The following is a 19,407-nucleotide window of genomic DNA, read 5'->3' on the forward strand; positions in this document are numbered from 1 at the left end:
ACACGAACACAGCTGCTCATTTCTGAAACTCAGGTGCTTTTAATATTGCACTGCATGAATGAGTCTAGCACTTGGGAAAAACCTTTCAATCAACAAAGAGCTCTGCTGATCTGGGATTCACTTCACCTGACTTTGGAGGTATGGGGTTCCCGGTTTTAACCTACAGATCTTCTATTATTATAATACCTAGCTCCTAGCAAGGGGAGGGTGGTACACAAGGCGCTATAGACCTGGTTCCACTATCATTATAATATGATTCCTCCCTTTGTATTTTATGGAATTGTAACAATGTTGATTGTATTGATTGTATGCATCTTTTCACTTATGTTAGCAAATATACTCCATCTTTGAGCACGTAGTTGAAATAAACATTTTAAACTATACCGTGTCTCTGATTGCTCACGTTGTGGACATTTATGAGAATAAAAACAAAAGAGTGTTCTTGATTCCCACTATTCCTGAGAGGTCCCAAAGTCGCTTGTTCATTGGTAGCTTCGCTGTAGTACGGAGAATGAATGAGACACTGTTGCTAGTCGGATATGGGTTCTGGGCACTGAGGTGGATTTTTGGTACACCACAATACACTTAGGTCCTGGTTTCCTGCGCATAGTTCTGTGCATGAGCAGAATTCCCGCAACATGGCGCCCAAAGTCTTGATTAGTGCTCGTATCTGTCCACAATACCCTCAACACCTTTTCCTGTTAACATGCGTGACGGATTAACCTACCTATATGAATGTGTTATAGGTTAATTCAATCATGAGATTTATGAAAAGGTTCACATTTTGAATACTACCCTTTGTTGTACTGCAATTTATATAAATTGTTTTTCTTCTCTACGTCCTCATGGGTGATATTGACATAGCTCAGCATAGTTGGACAGCGCTCTGGCGTCATCTGACGCAGTTTGGAGTACCAGACGATGGTATGTCTGTTATCTTTCTGGTGAGTGCATATTCGGCGTTCTCCTTTGAGCTTTTCTACTCTTGGGTCACGTTTCCTGCAATAAATGCAGATGAGGATACATTTCATACATACACTCATACTGCGATTCCTGTGAACTATACTCCATATAGGACACAAGAGATTCCAATTTTGCCATGGCAGCATCGTGTTTGGTTGTATGGCACCCTCCCCCACACCGTAACTCCGGTTCGGTTAGGTTGCTTGTCAATTCCTGGGGCAACTTGGCCAGTCTTAGCCGGGTTCACACCATATCCACGTTATCTCAATGCCCCGATTGACGACTTGTGTCAACTTTATACCTCTTTTGTTGGGGTACATAGGGCTTTGGTTCAATATGTTTCTTGCAGCGGAACAAGTTGGACCGGCCGGGATGTAGATTAGTCCATTCATGGGTAATTCGGTTAATTCGGTAATGGGCAAGCACCCTCAAACTAAGTACGATATGCCTTATTGTCATGCTGAGAAATTTGACCAACTGGAAGCAGTGTTTCCTAATACCACTCCTGTGGAAAAACACAGGATTCTCACAATTAGTTTGCAGAAAGACTTATTGCCAGAGTTAACAGATTGTGAGATTTGGGGTAAAGTATTTGCAGCAGAATATGCGAAGTATTTCTGCGCGCTGTCTATGAATGTCTTGCCCTCTGTGATCAAGCATGTTCCGGATGAGCACAGTGCGGAGGCGGCTGTCGAGTTGAGAATGAGGCTCGTTGGAGTGTTTGACGTAGTTGCTGATCTCATCTTTTGTAATGTAAAGGGAGATGCGGTTAACTTTCAGGTGTCGAATGCTTTGCGCCTTGTCCAAGACGTCGACAAACCCCGAGCGTTACCATGAATTATTGCGGAGGCTTATAAGACCATTGGCCGCAATAGTTTGGGTGTTAAGCCTTTTGCTAAAACGGCAACTCAACCGCAGACTCAGATAGCAAAGTCTACTAAAGACAACCATCCAAATATTCCAAAACAGAATTGGAAGAATAAAAATCAGGGGAAGCAGCAAAAGAAACAGGGGTCGCCTCCGGCGTCGCAATACCAGAGTCGCTCCGAAGCCGCCAATTCCTTTGTTGTGCACGGCGCAGCCACCATAACTGCACCCATTTCAGATACCATCTTGCTGGGAAGAAGGGTTGCGTTCCAGTTGTTGGACACCTCCCGCCTTCCCAGTATATTTAAGGGGCGTCACATACTATAGCTGTGATATTTGCCATATTCTCCCCTGAGGCGGAAGCCGGGGGCTCTCAGCTCTTTTCTGTTCACTGCCTTACTGCACGCTCTTGAAATACGAAGTACGTGTATTTTAAAATCTGTATATATTTTAACAGCTCTATTTTAAACGCTACCTCTTTACACTTCGGCGTGAGACTAGCATCGCTCCGAAGCCGCCAATTCCTTTGTTGTGCACGGCGCAGCCGATTTAAGGCAGTGCCACCGTAACTGCACCCATTTCAGACACCATCTTGCTGGGAGGAAGGGTTGCGGTCCAGTTGTTGGACGCCTCCCGCCCTCCCAATATATTTAAGGTGCGTCACATACTATAGCTGTGATATTTGCCATATTCTCCCCTGAGGCGGAAGCCGGGGGCTCTCAGCTCTTTTCTGTTCACTGCCTTACTGCACGCTCTTGAAATACGAAGTACGTGTATTTTAAAATCTGTATATATTTTAACAGCTCTATTTTAAACGCTACCTCTTTGCACTTCGGCGCGAGACTAGCGTCGCTCCGAAGCCGCCAATTCCTTTGTTGTGCACGGCGCAGCCGATTTAATGTGCTGCCACCATAACTGCACCCATTTCAGACACCATCTTGCTGGGAGGAAGGGTTGCGGTCCAGTTGTTGGACGCCTCCCGCCCTCCCAGTATATTTAAGGGGCGTCACATACTATAGCTGTGATATTTGCCATATTCTCCCCTGAGGCGGAAGCCGGGGGCTCTCAGCTCTTTTCTGTTCACTGCCTTTCTGCACGCTCTTGAAATACGAAGTACGTGTATTTTAAAATCTGTATATATTTTAACAGCTCTATTTTAAACGCTACCTCTTTGCACTTCGGCGCGAGACTAGCTTCGCTTCGAAGCCGCCAATTCCTTTGTTGTGCACGGCGCAGCCGATTTAAGGCGCTGCCACCATAACAGCACCCATTTCAGACACCATCTTGCTGGGAGGAAGGGTTGCGGTCCAGTTGTTGGACGCCTCCCACCCTCCTCTAAACCCGCCCCTTACATGTACAAAAACATTAACCCTCCCCATCCGCGCAGCGGGCGGGCGCAGCGGGCGCGCCAAAGGCAAGCCCGTCTGCCCCCGTCCGCGCCTGGACCGGGCCCAGGGCCACCACCCCTGGTCCCCTTAACCCAGCGACTTGTCTACACTACTCTAATATTAAGCTGCTCGAGATGCGTCCTCACAATCACTGCGATTGTCGAAAGCTTGACCCAATATCCCTTCCCGGTCTTTTCACACAGTTCTGTCCTCATTGTATGGTTTCTATCCCCCTCGCCATTAAATCACCCTCCAGTGCTAACAAAAATACTCATACCAGCATATCAATAGCACTTTCTAATGTACGCTCGCTCGGTAAACACCGACAGGATATAGCAGACTTGATAGAGGATAGGAATTTAGATATATTATTCATGACCGAAACTTGGATGGACAATTCATCCGACCCAGACCTAGTGATTGCAGTCCCAAGAGGTTTCACAATCTATAGACACGATAGACAGCATAAAAAAGGGGGCGGACTAGCGATTATCGCCCGTGACTCACTTAATGTGAGAATTACTGCCACCCCGTCATCCTCCTGCGAAGCTTTGCAATTCACAATCATGCTATCCCCTTCCAACAACTTCAAAGGGATCCTCGTATACAGACCACCTGGATCAAGACCACGATCAGACTTTATCACGGATTTGAGTTCTATCCTGGAATCCCTGGCTCTGGAAGACTCTTTTACAGTTTTGGGTGATTTTAATTTTCACCTAGACAAACTAGAGGATAGGGATACTTTATCTCTTATCTCGGATATGAAGACATTTGGTCTTCCCCTTCTACTTAACTCTCCTACGCATGACGGTGGCCATACACTGGATGGCATCTTCTCCAATCTGGAGGACATCCACATAAATCAAATCCTCCCTTTCACTTGGTCAGATCATTACTCCATCTTGGGCTCCATCATCATTCAGGAAACACTCACCGCTAAAGTATTCGCCAATTCCCGTCAACCGTTTAAAGCCTGGAATGACATAGATAGTCCTAGCCTGAAAACGCTACTTGGTAATTCCAACCCCATTTTTTCCGCAGACCCCAACATTGCCACCAAGCAATTCCACGACTGGCTGGGTACTGCCGCTAATTCACTGGTTCCCACTAAACAGGCGACCAGAAACAGACTCGCCCCCTCGGCACCTTGGTGCACTGAAGAACTAAGAACCCAGAAACAACTCTGCAGGAACAAGGAGAGGCATTGGCGGAAGGCCTATAGCGAAGACAACAGAATTCGCTACAAGGAGACGTTGGTCAAAAATAAAACCATGATCAGTGAGGCTAAGAAAAAGTACTTTAGTGAACGGATAGAGCCAGCAAAAAACTCCTCTAAGGAACTTTACGATACCACCAAGCAGCTAGCTGGTTACTCCCCTGATCTGAACCCACCTCCCACTCAATCTCTTTGCGATGCCCTGGCTACCTTCTTTTTCACGAAGGTCAATGACATCTTCTCGGCTTTCTCAAATAATACTAATACCCCCTCTATTACCCATACCTCGACTTACTCTGCACCCGAGTTTACTCATTTTACAGATATCACCAACACTCAAACTGCGGAAATCATCACCACGATCAAAACAGGCTCTGCACTTGATCCTTGTCCTTTTAAAATTCTTCCACCTATTATCGATGTGCTTATACCTGCCATTACTCTAATCTGCAACACCATGTTCAGATCAGGTATTTATCCAGACACCCTAAAAAAAACTCTCCTCAAACCATTACTAAAGAAGCCTCACCTTGATAAGGATGAATTGAAAAACTACCGGCCAATTGCAAGCCTTCCATTCCTGGCCAAAGTGGCCGAAAAAGCAATGAATTTACAACTATCTGCTTTCATAGAGGAACACCATTTACTCGATGATACTCAATTTGGGTTCCGCCGATTCCACGGTACAGAGACTGCGCTGATCAAAGCCGCAGATGACATCAGATCTGTTAGACCTGTCAGCCTTAGGGTGGTCTTTCCCCGTGATTTTTTTGCCCTTGCCTCATTTTTCCCACCTTCTTTTTGTTGGCCCTTAGGTCTTTGGGCACCTTTTCATAGCTAATCTGTGTTAGGGTGCAGGTGCTCTCTACTTCCAACATGGCTGGCACTGGCCCCTGCTACTGCAGCGAGGTCTTTTTAGTGTAGCACCTTAGTTGCCAGGAGCAGGCTGGGTCCCCATACAATGTTGCAACACCAGCCACCCAGCCCCTGTCCATAGTTAGAGTGGGGAAGCTCCTGGAACCTTCCAGAAGAAAGGCGGACATGACTTTTCCCGCCTTAGAGAGTGGTCACCTGACCTGGGCATATATAAGCAAGGGAGGGCATCACTGACCTGGGGAACCCACGCAGGAGTTTAAGGCGGGAGGGCCTAGTGAGGAACCTATGCTACTGGGAGTGACAGGATTAAGGTGCTGCCTCTTAAGCTGGGTGAGGTGTCCAAAGCTAGCCCCCTGATCTGGCCCAGTGGGAGGGAACCCCAGGGCCCATCTGCAGTGACTGAGGAGAAATTCTTCAAGCCTTCAACTCATCACCCCCCCCTTCCACTTCAAGAAACAAGCAACTAAGGGCGCAGAACCATCCAAGCGCCAAGAAACCTGCTTCCTGGGACCAGGTACTGGACTGTGCTGCAATGCGCATCCCCTGCCTACAACTGGGCCTACCTGTCTCCCCCTGACTGAACTGTGGGCCAAGCGCTACAATTTGCTCCCATCCTGCCTGCCTTGAGCTAACTGTGCCCTCGAGACTCTAGCGCTGAAGCCCCCTGTGAGGCACTGGTATTCTAAAGCGCTTCTCCCCCATAGGAATCATCTTGTCAGCGAGGCACTGCATTTGCCCCCAAGCGCTCACCTGCTGTCCCCGAGCACTGCGATAGCCTGTCGCTGTCTGCCGCTGTCGCGCTGGGCCTGAAGGCGCCAGTGGCCCCCTCCTTCTGCCCAGCCGAGACTGCCCCTCAGAACGCTGTCGCTCAGCGCACCAAATCACCGCTGCAGCCCACGGAAGCGCTGTGATACCCCTCGGTGGCACCCGGTACCAGAAGAGGGCCGCCGCAGTGTGGCTGGGCCCCACCCGACTAAGAGGAGGTCCCGCGTCGGCCCCCGGAGCCTGAGGAAGGCCGCCGCGTAGTCCAGTCAGGCCTCGTTAGGCCTGAAGCCAAGTCGCTGCCTCCATCACGTGACGAGGGCGTTCGGCCTCGTCATTGGCCGCGCCCCTGTCTCCCTGTGCAGCGATTGGTCCTGCGGCCCAGCCCACACTGCTCCCTCATTGGCCGTCACCGCGGGCCCCGCTGACACGGCTCGGCGGCCGAAGAGAGCTGCACTTCACTACGGAGGGCGCCGCTGAGCCTGAGAGCCCCCTCCACTTGCCGCCCAAACGCTGGTCCAGCTTCGCCCCAGCACCTGGACTCCAGAACTGCCCCCGTGGCACACAGGGCCGAAGCTCCTTTCCCCCCAAGCGGACACTTCGCAAGGGCCCCGGAGGGCCGAAGAACACAAGGTAACCCCCTGGGGAGGAGGGCGGTAGGCCGAGTGAGGCCCGAGGTCGCCCCTCCCCCTGAGCTGAGACTGGGTCCTGTTGGCCCCCTTCTGAATGTGCCTCGAATATTTGGAGGCTGGAGGGTCAGACACTTTCCTCATTATTGTAGGAAGGTGGATATCTGACTATGGTTACCCCCCAACTTTTTGCCTGGTGTTTAGCTGTTTTTTGACATAGTTGGCCTGGGATCCTGCTATTCAGGGCCCCATGGCTAATTGCTCTCTCCTTAAAATGGACTCCATGTACCTTAGGTGCATACACAATTGGAACTGGTTCACCTTATAGGCCCCTGTAACAGTGTCCCATAGGTACCCAGGGCAGAGGTGTAGCCAAGGCCTACCAGGGGCTGCAGCATGTATTGTGCCACCTCTGGCCTGGCCTCCATATTTTGACACAACTGGCTGATCACTCAGCTGGGGTAAGTTGGTGTAATCACCTCTTGCTTAGATATAGTATCCCTATATCTAACCTTAACTGGACACATGTTAACCTATAAGCCATTCCTATGGAAGGCCCCTGCAATCCTGGGGGCAGAGTGCATGGTTTCATGTGAGATGGTGCTCTAGCATGAGCTGAGCCTGTCTGCAGCTGTCGGGAACAACTCCCTTAGCTGTTCCGGGATATTGCCATACCATATACTCTTAAGTGCATTATAATCCTCGCAGTTATTTGCTAACTTTGGCTTGGCTTTATCAAAACATGTCGAGAAAGGTGTCATACGATTTGGAATACTATCCCCTCGACAGTTCTGTTGACGGGGATAGCATTCCACCCTTCTAGAGGGACACAACATGTACCTAGCCTTAACCCCGGTTAAAGTTAACCAGAGCCTCAGCATCACAAAATGGATGCTGCCACCACAGACACAAGTCTGACCTCCTGCTGCTGGGAGTCCTTCCAGTGAGGAGGGCTTGGACAAAGGGTTTCCTGCCTTGGGATGTGCGAGCACCACCCCAGACAGGATTTTGTGTATTGGGTAGGACAGGGCTGAATAGATTGAGACATGCCCGGGGCACACAAGGTGTCCTCGTGCATAAGCCAGTCCAAACCGGTCCTGGGACTTTCCAGACCCAGGCCTGGCGAGGAGCTGGACAAAGGAAAGGGGTGTAACCGCCCCCCTTCCTGGTCCCACCCAGAGGAGGGACCTCGCAGGCGATCCACCCCTCAGATTGGGAATAAGAGTGGGAGCAGTGCCATAGCACCTTGGATCATCCTGAAATCAACTTGCAACTAAGAAGACGACTGGACTTCGACATTCTGCTGCTCAGAAGGCTGAAGAGTATCTCCCTTGTGGCCTAGGAGTGGCCACCCTGTGAACTCAGGTACCAACCAGCAACTCGACATCTGCTTTGCCGCCGCCTTCCGCCTGAGCCCAGAGCCTGACAAGACCCAGACTCCCAGACTTCTCACAGCCCGATCCACAGTCCCTGCAAAGAAGGGACCTGTGGAGGCACCGAGAGACGTGGGACCAGACCTCTTTGAAGACCCCCGAAAAGCTGACTACGCAGCATCCGACGCATCCTTGACGTTGTGCTTTGGGGACTGAGAACCCCTACCACCGAGCAGCCCTTGCATCGAAGATCAGCCCCCCAGCATCTCCACGATCTGCGTGGGGCCCTTTTGCATTGTGCCACTCGACGCGCCATCCCGGCCACTAGCCACGTGGTCAGCGGCCATCTTGGCGAAGAAATCTACGAACTACACTGCGGGTCTAGTTGCTCCAGACTTGCCCTCGCTCCTGTAAAAAGGAGCACCCGCTCTGACCTTGCTCATACGAGTGATAAGCCTTTTTCTATTCCAGCGTGGCTTGCATTAGCCAAGGCCTGTTTGCTCCAATCAAGTTGCCGGCACTGCAACAGCGAGAAGCCTGCGTGGGACAGCTCGTGATTGACTCCTGGACGTCCTCGACCTCTTCGTGTCACGTGGCTGCAGAGAGAAGCTACACCTCAATGCCTTTTTGCACCCGACATCACCTGGTTCCATCCTGGTTCCACGGTAGTCACTGGCTAGTGACTTTGAACATTGTCCCCTCTGCTTTCAGGTCTTCACAATTTTAGATCCACCCTTGGATCCACCGGAACTCTTCACATTGAGCCGCCTGCAGCATCTTCAGCTCCAAGCACCATCGACCAGCGTGACGAAACCCGACACTACTTCGACCCTATGCACCCGCGTCCTGAGGGTGAGGTACCTCAGCAACGCCGGTGTTCCCACACTGGTACACACCTCTAGTGTCTGTGTCTTAAGTTTCACTCCTCTAGGTCACTCGGAAGGTTCCTTTCTAACTAACTTTATAACTTTTACGCACCATAGACATTGCATTGGTGAGTGCGTGCACTTTAAACACTGCACCCGAGTCCCCCGGGCCTTTCCCGACTTAGTCACTGCTAGTCCCGATCAGCTCCAGCGATTCCCAAGGCCCTAGGCCTATTTCCTTTTCGATTGGTATCTCTACTTTCTTAGCATATGGTTTAGGTGGCCCCTAGGGCTCATCCATATTGTGCAACTTTTGTGTATTTTAAACTGTCTTGTGTTTAACGCTTGTGCTTCTGTGCTCATAAAGAGCCCAGGGGATATTTGTAGTTAATAAATCTATATATATTTTCAATATATATCTGTGTGGTGTCCTTTCATTTGGTATTCAAGGGGGTTGTATATGGTAAAACAGCTTGCTTCACATGCCTTTCAGAGTTTAGCCTAAGACTGCTTTGTCCACGCTACCACTAGGATAGCTAGTCTATAAGGTTGACTTACAACCAATCATCATAAGGGTTGCTTGGCATGGTACAAGGTGATCACTAGAACTAGTGAGCATCATATACCAGACCAACTTCTCACATTGGTGAGCAGCGGATTGGGATTTGAGCTTGCTGTTGTTTTACCACTACAATCTTTGAGATTATCATTTGAAAGATCATACAGGTACCTGCTAGGTACATATAAAACAAAACTAGTATACTTAAGTACTACTGAACTTAGTTGTTGTAGAGGATAGGGAGTAGCACACCCTGACTACAACTACTAGATAGGTTTAGTAGGTAAACACCAGTGTAGGTAGATTGCAACATATCCACAAACACTAGAGCAATGTCTGGGGCAGAGGGTTCCACTGGGAATGTCTCTGTTGAGAGTGACCCTCCAAAGGCACTATCCGGATTTGCTATATTTTCCTTTAAGGAACTAAGACAGCTTTGTGTCTTAAGTGGTCTGAAGACCGGGCCATCCCCTACTACAGACCACCTTAGAGAGCTCTTAGACCAGTCTGAGGCTCTAAAGACCTCTAAAGCAGACCCCACAGGGAATGCTGAAGGAGGCTCTCCCACTGAAGATGACAGTACTGATGCCCCTGTTCCCACAGTCCAGGTAGATGAGGATGACCAAGTCACTGGAGCCCTCAGGTAGATGAGGAGGAGGAAGAAGAAGAGGAGACAGAAGGGGGGAGCGGTGATTCTGATGATGGCAGAAATAGTCAGGTACTAGTCAGCAGGCTTAACCAGACTAACTTAAGTATATTTGGGACTGAAGCAAGGATGACCGTGCCCAGACACCCAAGTGAACTTAACCAGGAGCGTAGGAGGAGGAGGAATCACTCAGGTGACTCCAATACCTCCCAGGCTTCTAGAGGTTCTCATGGTCACTCCAGAAGGGAGATGACTAGCCCTCAGAAAAGGGAACATGAGGCCAAAATGAGAGAGGCTGAGCTTAGGATCCAGAGACAAGAATTAGAAGTTGCCCTGTCCCTAGAGAAACTTGCTAGAGCAAGACAGCCTAGAGAGAGTGGGGTACTAGAACCCACTGGTGGCAGCATTATCCACAAGGATAAAGACAGGTCTTTTGATAACAGAAACCTGAGTAAGATTGTGCCCCCCTACAAATCTCGGGATGATATCCACAAATGGATGACTGCACTTGGGAGAGCCTGCAAAGTACAGCAGATCCCTCAGGAGCAGTGGGCAGCAATCTTGTGGCTCTCCTTTGAAGGTAGAGGTCGAGACAGACTCCTCACAGTTAGTGATGGGGATTCTAGAAACTACCTTGTCCTGAAGAGTGCTCTGATTGATGGGTTAGGCTTAACCACTCAACAGTACAGGTTAATGTTCAGAGACACCCAGAAGACACAGACTCAAGACTGGTCTGAATTTGTTGAGTGTGCCACTAAGGCTCTGGAGGGATGGTTGCTGAGAAGCAAGGTTACAGACTATGAAGGATTGTACAATTTGCTTATGAGAGAACAAATTTTAAATAGTTGTCAGAACCAGCAGTTGCATCAACATTTGGTTGACTCAGATTTGAACTCTCCCCAAGATTTGGGAAAGAGGGCAGATAAATGGGTTAGAACCAGAGTTAAGCAAAAGAACCAGAACCAGAACCAGGGTGGTGACCAGAAGAAAACAGACCAGAAGGGTGGGGAGCAGAAAGCTAAAGACCAGAAGTCTTCAACAGGGCCCCAAACTAATACAGAGGGTGGGTCCCAAACTTCCAAGAAGAAGAAGAAAGAAGGTCAAAGAAAACCCTGGTGTAGTACCTGTAAAAACACCTCTCACTGGACAAGTGAGTGTAAAAAGGGTGGAGCCCCAACACTGCAGCCCCTAAGGTAACTGCAACCACTAGTACAGCTAGCAGTGTTGGTCCGCAAACTAAGGGGGTAGTGGGTATCACCTTGGGAACTGAAGGAGATTCTGACCTAGTCAGAACCCTTACACAGGCTGTTCTGGTTTGTGAGGGGGACATAGATTTGACCCCTACCATCAGTCCCATTAATCTGGGCAAATACAGACAGACGCCTTTGATTAATAAAAAAGTGGCTCAAGCATACAGGGACACATGTGCCAGTGTCACTATGGTGACACCTAGCTTTGTGGACCCTGGACAATACATACCAGGTAATAATTACCTGGTGACCAATGCCAGCAATGTCACTACTACACATAGTGTGTCAATTGTTAATTTCTCCTGGGGAGGGGTAACTGGCCGAAAAAGAGTTGTGGTTAGTGCTGATCTCCCAGTTGAATGTTTGTTGGGCAATGACCTGGAGAGCTCTCTATGGTCAGAGGTTGAGTACAGGACTCATGCAGAGATGTTAGGGATATCATCACATGTCCTTGCTGTGACCAGGTCACAGGCCAAAAAGTGCCTCTCTGAACCTCAGGTCTTGGATCCTGGAACAATGGACCAAGCACCTTCCAAGAAGAAGAACAGGGGGGTTAAGGCTGTGCCTTCCCAACTGCCTACAAGTGAGGATCTGCCTTCACAGGAAGCTGATCTTGAGACCCCTGAAGGAACTGTCTCTGGCGAACTTGAACCTGATCAGGTTGAGTTTCTGGGGACAGGGGGACCTTCTAGGGCAGACTTGGGGCAGGCTCAGTTAACCTTCCTTCTCTTGAACCCCTCAGACAGCAGGCTGCTGCTGAGGCTGCTGGGAATGCACAAGGGGCCCATAAAGTATATTGGGATGATGGACTCCTTTATACAGAGGCTAGAGACCCCAAGCCTGGTACGACCAGTAGGTTGGTTATACCTCTGCAATTTAGGGGTTTCCTTCTCACCTTGGCCCATGATATTCCTTTAGCAGGACACCTAGGCCAGAACAAGACTTGGGACAGGCTTGTCCCTCACTTTCACTGGCCTCACATGTCTGAAGACACCAAGGAGTTTTGTCGCTCCTGTGTAACCTGCCAAGCCAGTGGTAAAGCAGGTAGCACCACAAAGGCCCCCCTGATACCACTACCTGTGGTGGGGGTTCCCTTTGAAAGAGTGGGGATTGATATTGTAGGTCCAATGGATCCCCCTACAGCATCTGGGCACAGATTCATACTGGTGGTGGTGGACCATGCCACCAGGTACCCAGAGGCAATTCCACGTAGGACCACAACAGCTCCTGTTGTAGCCAGGGCCTTACTTGGAGTTTTCTCCAGAGTGGGGTTTCCTAAGGAGGTATTATCTGATAGAGGTGCCAACTTCATGTCAGGATACTTGACAGCTATGTGGAAGGAATGTGGTGTCAACTACAAGTTCACCACTCAATCAATCAATCACAGCATTTATATAGCGCGCTACTCACCCGGAGGGTCTCAACCACCACTCCTTATCATCCACAGTGTAATGGGCTTGTTGAAAGGTTTAACAAGACCCTAAAGGGTATGATCAAAGGATTACCAGAAAAGCTCAGGCGGAGATGGGATATCCTTCTACCCTGCCTTTTGTTTACTTACAGAGAGGTCCCTCAAAAGGGGGTTGGCTTCAGCCCCTTTGAATTGTTGTTTGGGTACCCTGTAAGAGGACCCCTATGTCTGGTGAGGGAAGGATGGGAGTTACCTCTTAAAAAGCCTAAACAAGACATAGTGGACTATGTACTTGGTCTCCGCTCCAGGATGGCTGAGTACATGGAAAAGGCATCCAAAAACCTTGAGGCTAGCCAAGAATTACAGAAAGCTTGGCATGACCAAAAGGCTGTCTTGATTGAGTATCAGCCAGGACAGAAGGTATGGGTGTTGGAGCCAGTGGTCCCAGCAGCACTCCAAGACAAATGATCTGGACCCCATACAATTCTTGAGAAAAAGGGAGAGGTTACCTACTTGGAGGACCTAGGAACTCCCAGGAGCCCCCACAGGGTGCTCCACGTCAACAGACTGAAGGCATATGTCAACAGGGAAGACATGGGCTTGCTCATGGCTACAGATGAGGGACAGGAGGAAGAGAGTGACCCTCTCCCAGACCTGCTCACTCAGAACCCTGAGGATGGCTCAGTTGAACGTGTGGCCTTAGATGGCAGCCTCACTGAACATCAGCAACATGACTGTAGACAAGTTTTGCAGGCATACAGGCATATAATCTCCTTGACACCCAGTCAGACTAACTGGTGTACCCATGTGGTGGACACTGGTAACAGTCTTCCTGTAAAAAGCAAGATTTACAGGCAACCTGACCACGTCAGGGACTGTATAAAGACTGAGGTGCAAAAGATGCTGGAATTAGGTGTCATCGAGCCTTCAGAGAGCCCCTGGGCTAGCCGAGTGGTTCTGGTCCCCAAACCTCACACCAAAGACGGCAAGAGAGAAATGAGGTTCTGTGTGGATTACAGAGGACTCAATGCTGTCACCAGGACAGATGAACACACTATTCCAAGGGCAGATGAGCTCATTGACAAGTTGGCTTCTGCCAAGTATTTGAGCACATTTGACTTGACAGCTGGCTACTGGCAAATCAGGTTAGCTGAGGAGTCTAAAGCCAAGACTGCATTTTCTACCCCAGGTGGGCATTATCAATTTGTGGTGATGCCCTTTGGTTTGAAACATGCACCTGCCACCTTCCAAAGGTTGGTGAATCAAGTCCTTACTGGGTTGGATGACTTTTGCGCAGCATATCTGGATGATATTGCTGTCTTCAGCTCCACCTGGGAGGATCACCTGGTCCACCTGAAGGAAGTGCTTGAGGCTCTGCAAAAGGCAGGCCTCACTATCAAGGCAACAAAGTGCCAGATAGGGCAGAGTAAGGTTGTATACCTGGGCCACCTTGTAGGTGGAGGCCAAGTTCAACCACTGGAGAGTAAGATCCAGACCAACAAGGACTGGTCCCCTCCAACTACCCAGACTCAGGTCAGAGCTTTCTTGGGCCTGACTGGGTACTACAGGAAGTTTGTTAAGAACTATGGGTCCATTGTGACTCCTCTTAATGATCTGACATCCAAGAAGATGCCCAAAAAGGTTCAGTGGACAGTAAGCTGTCAAAAGGCATGTGATGACCTGAAGAAGGCCATGAGCTCTGCACCTATCCTGAAGAGTCCTGACTACTCAAGAGAGTTCATTGTCCAAACAGATGCTTCTGAGTTGGGAGTGGGAGCTGTGCTTTCACAGCTTAATGTAGATGGTCAAGACCAGCCCATTGCTTTTATTAGCAGAAGGCAGACCCCTAGAGAAAGACGTTGGTCAGCCATTGAGAGGGAGGCCTTTGCTGTGGTGTGGGCCCTGAAGAAGTTGAGACCATACTTGTTTGGCACTCACTTCAAGATTCAGACCGACCATAAGCCCCTCTTATGGCTTAGTCAGATGAAGGGTGAAAACCCCAAACTACTCAGGTGGTCCATTTCCCTACAGGGAATGGACTTAACAGTGGAGCACCACCCAGGGACTGATCATGGCAATGCAGATGGTCTCTCCAGGTACTTCCACTTAGAACATGAAGACACAGGTTAGTCTAATGTCCCTGCATTTGGGGGTGGGGGGTTCTGTAGGAGAGTAGGGTCTGCTATCCTATGGTCACCCCAAATTTTTGCTTTTTGCTTCACTGGTTTATGACTTAATGTGGCTGTGGGCCTGCTAATCAGACCCACAGCCTGCTGTTCTCTCTCTAAATTACTGCCAATGCACTTTAGGTGCATTACGAATTGAAACTGGTTCACCTTATTGGCCCCTGTAACAGTGTACCCTAGGTACCCAGGGCATAGGTGTTTCCAAGGCCTACCAGGGGCTGCAGCATGTATTGTGCCACCCCTGGCCTGGCCTCCATATTTGACACAACTGGCTGATCACTCAGCTGGGGCAAGTTGGTGTAATCACCTCTTGCTTAGGTGTAGTATACCTATACCTAACCTAAACTGGACACATATGTTCCTATCAGCCACTCCTATGGAAGGCCTCATCAATCCTGGAGGCAGAGTGCGTGGAAATATGTGAGATGGTGCTATAGCATGAGCTGAGCCTGTCTGCAGCTGTCGGGAACAACTCCCTTAGCTGTTCCGGGATATTGCCATACCATATACTCTTAAGTGCATTATAATCCTCGCAGTTATTTGCTAACTTTGGTTTGGCTTTATCAAAACATGTCGAGTAAGGTGTCATACGATTTGGAATACTATCCCCTCGACAGTTCTGTCGACGGGGATAGCATTCCACCCTTCTAGAGGGACACGACATGTACATATCCTTAACCCCGGTTAAAGTTAACCAGAGCCTCAGCATCACAAAATGGATGCTGCCACCACATACACAAGTCTGACCTCCTGCTGCTGGGAGTCCTTCCAGCGAGGGAGGCTTGGACAAAGGTTTTCCTGCCTTGGGAGGTGCGAGCACCACCCCAGACAGGATTTTGTGTATTGGGTAGGACAGGGCTGAATAGATTGAGACATGCCCGGGGCACACAAGGTGTCCCCGTGCCTAAACCAGTCCAAACCGGTCCTGGGACTTTCCAGACCCAGGGCTGGTGAGGAGCTGGACAAAGGAAAGGGGGTGTAACCGCCCCCCTTCCTGGTCCCACCCAGAGGAGGGACCTAGCAGATGATCCACCCCTCAGATTGGGAATAAGAGTGGGAGCAGTGCCATAGCACCTCAGATCATCCTGAATCAACTTGAAACTAAGAAGACGACTGGACTTTGACATTCTGCTGCTCAGAAGACTGAAGAGTATCTCCCTTGTGGCCTAGGAGTGGCCACCCTGTGAACACAGGTACCAACCAGCAACTCAACGTCTGCTTTGCCGCCGCCTCCCGCCGGAGCCCGAGCCCAGAGCCTGACAAGACCCAGACTCCCAGACTTCTCACAGCCCGATCCACAGTCCCTGCAAAGAAGGGACCTGTGGAGGCACCGAGAGACGTGGGACCGGACCTCTTCAAAGTCCCCTGAAAAGCTGACTGCGCAGCATCTGAGGCACCCTCGACGTTGTGCTTTAGGGACTGAGAACCCCTACCACCGAGCAGCCCTTGCACCGTAGATCAGCCCCCCAGCATCTCCACGATTTGCGTGGGGCCCTTTTGCATTGTGCCCCTCGACACACCATCCCGGCCATTTGCCACGTGGTCAGCGGCCATCTTGGCGACGAAACCTATGAACTACACTGAGGGTCTGGTTGCTCCAGACTTGCCCTCGCTCCTGTAAAAGGGAGCACCCGCTCTGACCTTGCTGGTCCGATTGATAAGCCTTTTTCGATTCCTGCGTGGCTTGCATTAGCCAAGGCCTGTTTGCTCCAATCAAGTTGCCGACACCGCCAACAGCGAGAAGCCTGCGTGGGGCAGCTCGTGATTGACTCCTGGACGTCCTCGACCTCTTCGTGTCCACGTGGCTGCAGAGAGAAGCTACACCTCAACGCCTGTTTGCACCCGACATCGCCTGGTTCCAACCTGGTTCCACGGTAGTCACTGGCTAGTGACTTTGAACATTGTCCCCTCTGCTTTCAGGTCTTCACAACTTCAGATCCACCCTTGGATCCACCGGAACTCTTCACATCGAGCCGCCTGCAGCATCTTCAGCTCCAAGCACCATCGACCAGCGTGACGAAACCCGACACTACTTCGACCCTATGCACCCGCGTCCTGTGGGTGAGGTAACTCAGCAACGCCAGTGTTCCCACACTGGTACACACCTCTAGTGTCTGTGTCTTAAGTTTCACTCCTCTAGGTCACTCGGAAGGTTCCTAACTAACTAACTTTATAACTTTTACGCACCATAGACATTGCATTGGTGAGTGCGTGCACTTTAAACACTGCACCCGAGTCCCGCTGGCCTTTCCCGACTTAGTCACTGCTAGTCCCGATCAGCTCCAGCGATTCCCAAGGCCCTAGGCCTATTTCCTTTTCGATTAGTATCTCTTGTACCACTTTCTTAGTATATGGTTTAGGTGGCCCCTAGGGCTCATCCATATTGTGTAACTTTTGTGTATTTTAAACTGTGTTTTGTTTAACGCGTGTGCTTCTGTGCTCATAAAGAGCCCAGGGGATATTTGTAGTTAATAAATATATATATTTTTTCAATATATATCTGTGTGGTGTCCTTTCATTTGGTATTCAAGGGGGTTGTATATGGTAAAACAGCTTGCTTCACATGCCTTTCAGAGTTTAGCCTAAAACTGCTTTGTCCACGCTACCACTAGGATCGCTGGTCTATAAGGTTGACTTACAACCAATCATCATAAGGGTTGCTTGGCATGGTACAAGGTGATCACTAGAACTAGTGAGCATCATATACCAGGCCAACTTCTCACATATACTTCTACCCACAGTTTACTCACCGAAGGAATGTTCCCCAAGTGTGAGACTGGATCTGGAAACTTTAATGCAGGACTCTTGCACACTGGTAGGTGGTGTCACAACGCTCCGACATGTCATGGTGTGAAGGGTTCCAATATTTGGAGATATGGAGCGTCACCTCACAGTCCTGCATGACCTTCAGATTCAACTGGGCGCAGTCGATGCAGCCCTAGAACTGTGCTCCGCCGCCAGGCACAGTAAGCAAACTGCATGACCTTCAGATTCAACTGAACGCTGTCGATGCAGCCCTAGAACTGTGCTCCGCTGCCAGGCACAGTAAGCAAACTGCATGACCTTCAGATTCAACTGAACGCAGTCTATGCAGCCTTAGAACTGTGCTCCGCCGCCAGGCACAGTAAGCAAACTGCATGACCTTCAGATTCAACTGAGCGCAGTCGATGCAGGCCCTAGAATTGTGCTCCGCCGCCAGGCACAGTAAGCAAACTGTATGACCTTCAGATTCAACTGAGCGCAGTCGATGCAGGCCCTAGAATTGTGCTCCGCCGCCAGGCACAGTAAGCAAACTGCATGACCTTCGGATTCAACTGAGCGCAGTCGATGCAGCCCTAGAACTGTGCTCCGCCGCCAGGCACAGTAAGCAAACTGCATGACCTTCAGATTCAACTGAGCGCTGTCGATGCAGCCCTAGAACTGTGCTCCGCCGCCAGGCACAGTAAGCAAACTGCATGACCTTCAGATTCAACTGGGCGCAGTCGATGCAGCCCTAGAACTGTGCTCCGCCACCAGGCACAGTAAGCAAACTGCATGACCTTCAGATTCAACTGAGCGCTGTCGATGCAGCCCTAGAACTGTGCTCCGCCGCCAGGCACAGTAAGCAAACTGCATGACCTTCAGATTCAACTGAGCGCAGTCTATGCAGCCCTAGAACTGTGCTCCGCCGCCAGGCACAGTAAGCAAACTGCATGACCTTCACATTCAACTGAGCGCAGGCGATGCAGGCCCTAGAATTGTGCTCCGCCGCCAGGCACAGTAAGCAAACTGCATGACCTTCAGATTCAACTGAGCGCAGTCGATGCAGGCCCTAGAATTGTGCTCCGCCGCCAGGCACAGTAAGCAAACTGCATGACCTTCGGATTCAACTGAGCGCAGTCGATGCAGGCCCTAGAATTGTGCTCCGCTGCCAGGCACAGTAAGCAAACTGCATGACCTTCAGATTCAACTGAGCGCAGTCGGTGCAAGCCCTAGAACTGTGCTCCGCCGCCAGGCACAGTAAGCAAACTGCATGACCTTCAGATTCAACTGAGCGCAGTCGATGCAGGCCCTAGAATTGTGCTCCGCCACCAGGCACAGTAAGAAAACTTTGCGAGGGTCCGTCGCAAACATCTGTTCGCGATAGTCCTTACATGGCTTGTTGTAAATACAGTTGGGTAATTTAGGTGGCTCCTGGACATGTCACAGCAGCTTCTTTTGGCGTCTCAGGTATAATCACCCTTGGATCTCAAAGGCTAACTCTCGGGTCTCACCGGAGGGTCACTTTATTATCTCACGTGAAGGTAATTTGAGGATATAATGTGAGGGTCACTTTAAGAGCTAACATCAGGGTTATTTTATTAAATGCTTTAGATTTCACAGGAGGGTCTCATCAGCCGGCCAATTAATCAATGCACTGGTACACTGCTTCT

The sequence above is a fragment of the Lissotriton vulgaris genome, chromosome 1_1, assembly GCF_964263255.1.
Source record: "Lissotriton vulgaris chromosome 1_1, aLisVul1.2, whole genome shotgun sequence".
Classification (NCBI taxonomy): domain Eukaryota; kingdom Metazoa; phylum Chordata; class Amphibia; order Caudata; family Salamandridae; genus Lissotriton; species Lissotriton vulgaris.